The sequence below is a fragment of the Lepidothrix coronata genome, unplaced genomic scaffold (genome assembly GCF_001604755.1).
Source record: "Lepidothrix coronata isolate B3197 unplaced genomic scaffold, Lepidothrix_coronata-1.0 Scaffold224, whole genome shotgun sequence".
Lineage (NCBI taxonomy): Eukaryota > Metazoa > Chordata > Aves > Passeriformes > Pipridae > Lepidothrix > Lepidothrix coronata.
In genome coordinates, this window is record NW_016690404.1 from 694,925 (window position 1) to 702,419 (window position 7,495).

At 38.5% G+C, this 7,495-nt stretch overlaps 1 long non-coding RNA gene across 1 annotated transcript in view; it reads right to left on the reverse strand.

Annotated features, from left to right (window-relative positions):
- Positions 1 to 121: 121 nt before the first annotated feature.
- LOC108506653 overlaps positions 122 to 7,495 on the reverse strand; it is an 8,511-nt gene continuing 1,137 nt past the window's right edge. The window contains exons 2-3 of the long non-coding RNA XR_001877838.1: positions 7,176 to 7,272; positions 122 to 195 (exon numbers count right to left, since the gene is read on the reverse strand). This is a non-coding gene — a long non-coding RNA (uncharacterized LOC108506653). The remainder of the gene's footprint in view (positions 196 to 7,175; positions 7,273 to 7,495) is intronic.

Sequence of the window (7,495 nt, forward strand, 5' to 3'; positions counted from 1 at the left end):
AGTTTATAAGGAGTCCTTGGAAAGCAAATAAAAAGTTACATTGAAGTTACCACACTGCTTTCAATGGCACATTTAAAAGAACTCAATCAAAGTGTGAAGACCAAGCATTTAACCCAGCCTGACCTTCTTGAAACCAGTCCATCTCTTTTCTTCTCTGATCTCTTGATCCTGTCTGAGTGTCGAGAATATTGTTTCCTGGAACACATAAAGAGGATGGGTCCACAAGTGGACAGTGACAATCAACAACTTAAAAGAGCTGGATATTTCTCAGCTCACTTTGCTCATGGTGTCAAGTAGAACGTTTAGTCTGTCTCATGTACGACTGGACGTGGCACTCGGTGCTGTGGTTCAGTTCACATGGTGATGTTTGGTCAGAGGTTGAACTCGATGATCTTGAAGGTATTTTCCAATCTTAATGATTCTATGATTCTATGTAGAGCTCCAAAGGAAAAACTAGTTTTGAGTGGTTTACATCACAAAGACCATGTGAGGATAAAATTCACTGAAACTCATGAAGCATTCAGTTCATGAGTCATCAATAGAACAACTTGGAAATAGTTTTGCATTACAAAATAGCATTATAATTTACTAAAATTTTTAAATCTTATAGGATTTTTTTTGGTGAAATTTCCTAAGAGAGAAGAATTCTTTTCAGTTAATTCAAAGTGAATGGTGAAAGTAGCACAAGTCTTCTCACGAGAGTGCTTCTGTGGAGAAAGGAAGCTGGAAATCTGAGAGCTCTGCAGCTAAAGAAAGGCTGGAACAAATGTCTTCTGCTCCTGGATTCATAGTCTAGTCTCTAAATTATAACTGACATACACTTATGTGAAAAAAAACAAAACAACTCAGTCAGTTTTGTCCAAAAGAGTGTCTTAGAAGCTTATATGTGACAGGAGATTTTACAGAAATGGGTTTCCACCTGATCCTGAGACTTGGGGTTACAGATTAAACTCATTCTTACATAAAGGAACCTAATTCTCCAGAGGTACACAAAAAGGGACATAAATAATTTGCCATTTTTCAAATAAGTAAAAAAAAAAATAGTGTAGGAAAACTCCTTTGCTTTAATGGATAACATGAAATGAAACAGCACCTGTCAAAGAAAGATGAAAAATAATAGAATGTTCCTTCATTGATCAGGAAGACATGATGCTCTGCAGAAAGTTCATTTTCAGGAATTCAGTGTACTTTTTGTAAGAAATGAAGCAACATTTCCTCTTGAAAAAGAAAATTTACTCTTTTAACCTTTTGATTCTGTCTTTAAAGAAAAAAGATCTATGTGCAAATTAAATATTAGTGAAAATGGTGTAGGAAAAATAAAGCTATAGATACAGAAGAATAAAGTCAGAAAACAGATAAAGCAGAATAGAAATACCTAACAACTTTTCCTATTGTTTGTTTTCCTGAAAAGTCATTGTGTGTCTTATCAAAGTCAGGTAACATAAATGTTCACTGCTAATTCCCCTGACAGTCCACACAAAATATATTTTATGTTGTAACTGGAATTTCTTTTGTACTGAGCCAAACAGCTTTTTTATGAAATGAAAGCTGAGTGCAGTTCTCAGGTAGAGCACTCGGGAGCTCTGCTGCACTGACAAAAAATTACATTACTGTCCTAAAAGGTATTGCATCCTCAGTTTGGCAGATTGTGGCATTGATCTCACATTACTCCTTGTATTTGATTGGAAAAAGAACTAAAACTCAGTTTTAGCAAAAACAGCCGAGGGCAAAAGTCAAATGAGAAATAGGCAATGTGGTGAATGGTATGTGGAGACTCACCTGACTGAGCACAGGGAACCAGCTCAGGGTAAGCCGGAGAGATTTCAAGATGCTACTGAGTCTAATGATTAGGTCTCTACAGGATAAAAACAGGAGCTTAGGCACTGCCTAAGCAGACATTGCCTGCAAACATTGCAATGCAGGTATTTCAGTTTTAGCAGCATTAACTGGAAGCTGAATTCCACCTGGGCACTTTCCTCTGCAGAGCAATAAACCTCAACCACACGACCACAAATCTCTCTGCACCTCTTAGGGAGGTTCTGGAGAGTCCCTGGACAGGGATATGCCTTTACCTCAGCTCAATTTTGTCATAAACATTTTGAACAGCTACAAGTCGCAATCGTTATCCCCTGTCTCCCCATATTTAAATCCTCATAATGAGAAAATTTGCTTCTCTTTCGGTCCTTCAGGGATTTCGTACGTAGAATTATTATTTTGGCATGAGTAGGTTACAGCTGTGAACACAAAATGAGCACCTAAAGCTATGGAAGGAGATTTATGATCTTTAACTTTGTTCTTATAATGAAAACAACTTTTTTTCTCACATGAATAACCTCTGTATAAGCAGGAGACAGAGATTTGTCTGCAAACTAAGGGTCAACAAATTCATTAGCACCTTGTGCTTTATATCAAGTTAATGCCATGCCCTTCTTTCACCAACACAGAAGGCTACATATTTTCTAAGAAAACTAGAAAATAAAGAACCAAAATGGAAAGAAATGCCTTCAAACTGAACCTTAGAAATCAAGGCACTGCTCAATACACACACAGTTTTTCCCAAGGAGAAAGACAAATAGAAAAGAACTGCAAATGATGTGTTTTATTCATGTTGGTGGTTCATGAGTCTTAATTCATGGATTTATCTAGATCAATATAAAAATAATAGAAAAAAAAAAAGATGGAAAAGAGTGGTGAAAAATGTTACTGACCCCATTTAAGTAGCCTCCCTGGTGCTGAATTACTTACTACAACCTTTACACCTTCCTCTCTGATCGTAGAACATAGAAAGCCTTTTTAGGTGCACGATTCAAAGAACATACAGTAATTTTTGCTTTGAACTGCCTTGCAAAAGAGCCTGTATCACTGGGCAGAAGCACAACGAGCTGCTGTCCGAACATGACTCTCTGAGTTGGATGTCATTGGAGAGTACAAAGATGCCCCAGTGACAGCATGAAGTAAAGCTTCCACACTGACAAATGGCACAAACTGTTCCCAAGACGAATGGCTAAAGTATTAAATTATAACACTGTTGGATATCTGCCCTGTGTGGCACCATGTATTTATTCTTTTGTTTCAAGTCAGATAGTGTAGTTACTGCAGATGAGTGAGAAGTCTTTGAGTTTAAGTGCCAGAGGCTAAAGAGATTTTGCCTCAGGATAAAATACAGAAATTATTTAAGAACTGAAAAGTATTGTAAATTTAATAACAATCATGAATAAATTAAACCAGCCTAATTAAAAAATGATAAAATGATAGGCTCTGTAAGAAAAGCCTGACTGTGGAAAGTGTTCTGTTCATATGGAAACGTTTAACTTCTCCAATCCCAGTGCCTGCCTTAGAGATGCCATCTGTGTCTTTTTTTTCTTTTTTTTTTTGTGCTAACATGCTATCTTGGTTCTGCATCTTCTTCTCTCATTTAATGCCACAGTTATCCAGTTCAGCTTGAATCATGTACATGTTATACCCCACTGCTTCACTCTTCTCCCAGTCAACTGGGAGGAATACAGGGGAATTGTCTGAGCAGCCAGGGACTGTGTTAGGAAAGCTAGAGCCCTCATAGAAATAAATCTGGCCAGGGACATCAAGAACAACGTGAAAATTTGGGGCTGTTCGGCATGAGAATCAGAAGGCTCCAGGGAGACCTTTTAGCACCTTCCGGTACCTAAAGGGACTCCAAGAGAGCTCGAGAGGGACTTTTGACAAGGGTCTGGAGTGACCGTACAAGGCAAAATGGCTTCAAAAGGAAAGAGGCTAAAGTTAGAAAATATATTTGGAAGAAATTCTTTCCTGTGAGGGTGGTGAGGCACTGGACCAGGTTGACCAAAGAAGCCGTGGATATTCCGTCCCTGGAAGTGTTCAAGGCCAGGCTGGATGGAGCTCGGAGCAACCTGGTCTAGTGGAAGGTGTCCTTTCCCATGGCAGGGGGGGTGTGAAAGGTTAAGTCCTTCCAAACCAAACCATTCTAGGCTTCTATGAACTGCAATCACAAACAAGGAGTAGCAAACAAGCCCCCTAGGATTGTCTTCTACTTCCTGGGATATTTCTTCCCGAATGGCCACAGATGCCCCTAAAGGAATTTACTCCTGTTGTCTCATGAAACTGTTCCTCTGTTAATCATTATTATCTGCTCCAAACTCTGTTTCTGACTTCATCTCTTCTAGATGCTCTTTTTCTCTGTCTTGCTGCTACACAGAGCTTCATTCTCTGCTGGGTTCATTACACAGGATCCTTTACTCTTTAGGCAATAAGTGTAAAATGATGTATTGTTGATCACACAGCATAATAAAATCCAGCTGTTTGGTAGCTGAAATCCAGAGTGAATTGTGGTTCTTTCTATAAAAGTGGACGTGACTTCCCCTAAAATTGCATTTTACATTATTCTACAATTTATTTGCCTTCTATTATGTATTTCTCATGTATTTGCCATTTACTTACATTCTGCCATCACACTTATTACATATTTTTGCCCAGTTATTAAAGCTCTCATCCTTGAAAGCGCCCACAAACCATCTGTGAATCAGATGAATTTGGTGCTCCTTTCATAATTCCAGTGTGCACCCAGCAGTAGCTAGACTGGAACCTTCTTGCTTTCCTGTACATGGCCCAATGTTACACGCAGAATCTTCTTGGGTTTACATTCAAATACATTTTACTTATGCATAATTGCAACTTAGAGGTTCATTTCAGACTCAAGTTAACCATGAACAGCATGTAAAAAGGCAGAGCAGAAACGTGATATTTTAACATGTTAAGTAAAATAATAGGATCATAGAATCATGAAATGCTCTGGGTCGGAAGGGACCTCAAAGATCATCAAGCTCCAACTCCCTGCCATGGACAGGAGCACCCTAAAGCTGAACAAGTTGCCAGAGCCTCATCCAACACTTGAATTCTTCCAGAGATGAAACATCCACAACTTCTCTGGGCAACCTCTTGCATGTTACTGCCGGTAGTCCAGATTTTAAAATTCCAGCATTCAAGTGGTCAAATAAGTTAAAAACTTACTGGCTTTTTTGTGTGCTCATATGTTACATGTGTTTTTGTTTCATTCTAGAATTTCCAGCAACTTCCAGTATAAAGAAATACATATTCACATAAATTTATATATATATATATATATATATATATAACACTTTTCTACAAATTGACAGTGAGAAAGAAGATAATGAATTGAGGCAATGGTCTTTCAGTTGTCTCAAGGACAGAAGATTGTCTTCAACATAAGTCTCTGCTTCTCATGCAGAGGAGTCTGGGCCCTCCATAGCACATGAGGGCTTTCCTCCAGGGTTCTCATTTGTACCAGCTCTCCAAAAGATGAACACACACAAGTGGACAAAACTGTTCAAGAGACTGGTAAGAATTACATTTACCATAAAATAATGTCCTCTATGATAATTACAGCTCTGTTTTTCAGGAAGAAGCTGGATACACCTGCTGACAGAAGTGTGCCTAGACTCATAAAGGTTTATATCACTAATGAATAATTCTCTCATATGATACCTACTGCTTCAAATTAAAAGTAAACATTTTATGTTAAAGAACTGAATATTCTTAAGTTGATCTTTTTTTCTTATATACCAAATATTCTGCTCCTTTAGGTTGGTTTTAATATTATCTGCTATTAACTTCCTAGCTGGTATTTCTAAAAGTCATATGTTAACATATGTGCTGCTAAATAACTCCTTGTATACACAGAATATATAGTTATTTAAGTAATGTGATGCAAAAAACATAGTGCAGGCACTAACTTCTCCATCTGCAGTTCTACCTTTACTGGAAAAAAAAAACCAAACTACAGGAGGTATAATGTTTTAACTCTTTAACCCCTTTTTGATATGTATTTAATCCCATTATAATACATTTTACTGGAAAAAATAAAGTGATTAATATTTGCTACAATAGCTCCCTAATGTCATATTCCCTAACAAAATTCTTAGTCAATCATTTCTCTGAAAAAAATCACAGTGTTCCAATCTGTAAGTGTACTACCCAACTGGGACATGGCTTTTTGGCTGAATTTCTTCCTTTCTTTTCTTTTACTTCTTACAGGCAGAGAGGTGGAAGGCTGACAAGGACCCAACTATAAATCATTCATTTTCAAAACTATGTTTTGACCAACTTCTGGAACTGTGGAAATGATTATTGCAGCCTTTGGCTGTGATTTAAATTATGCCACAGGCTATGGTTCCCTACGTGACCATACAACACCTGCAAACTGCACATTCCTGTCATTATTTTCTTATTACTCTGATAATCCCATCTTTTCCAGTATTCCCAGCTAGAAGGTGATAGCCTGAAGGGCAGAAAGGGCAGGAGATAAGATCAGAATTTTAGACTTTGATTTTACAGGAATTAGGTTCTGTGTTTTCCCCAGTCCTGTTAATAAAGCCACAGAAAATCTGAGTAATTTCTAACATATCCACAACAGGGTGTTTCACTGTTGTTTTGTGTTTGGGTTTTTTTTCTCCAAGTCCATTCAGTAGATATTTTTCTAGCACAGCTGGAATAACATGTCAGTGGAGATTCCTTCTTTTCCTTCTCTTGGCAAAAAGTCCTCTGGGACAGGATTGCCTTAAGCAACAGCAGTCAGGCAGGGGTGCCATAATGAAAGCAGTGACTTGTGATGTTACTGACCTTTGCAAAACTGTGCCTCTGGAAAGGCAATATCAAATCCTATAGTAGCAAAAATTAGGCTACAAGAGCAGCTATAAAAAAACTTAGCGAGTTGGATCTTATCACATCCATGCAGGAGAGATAAGCGCAGTCTGAGCCCCTGAGGTAGCTCAGACAGCAAGATACAAACTTACAGAATAAGGGACACTGATTCCCAGCGATGACTCAGCCTAGTCCACATGGACCCTCTGGTTTTGATAACCTGGTTTGTTTGCTGTTTTTTCCAATAGACACTAACCCTCATTTTTCCAGGTAGTGATGCTGGCTGTGCTGGAATGCCTGCATGAGTCTGTTAAAGATATGTGAATCAGCTTTATTTATAAAACAGAAGGCAGGTTTTGACAGGTGTGGAGGTACCAGCTGCCTCCTCAGGCAGAATTGCACTACTCCTCCTAGTTCCTCCTAACTAGGATTAGCTCAATTTTAATTTCCAGCTGCTGGATTTTGTGATGCATGTGTGGGAATGTTTAGTGAAAGAGGTCCTTCCCTGCATAAGTACTTACTGATAATCATAAATTTTCTTCCTGTCTCTTCCTGGAGCAGATTGAGCAGACTGAGCTTGTGTGATCTCTATCCACAGGGACAGTTAATATAGGAAAGCTTTAAAAAAAAAAAAGTCTCAGATTTCTGCTCATAGTATCGAAAGCCTTGGTGAGATCAACAAAGGTTACATAGAGACCTTTATTCTGTTCCCTACACTTCTCTTGCAGTTGTCTGAGAACAAATACCATGTCTGTGGGATGACACCACCCTTGTTGCCCACACAGAAGCAGCCCTGCAGCGTTTAACATCCTGCTTTGCTGACGCTGCTGAGCTCTTTGGG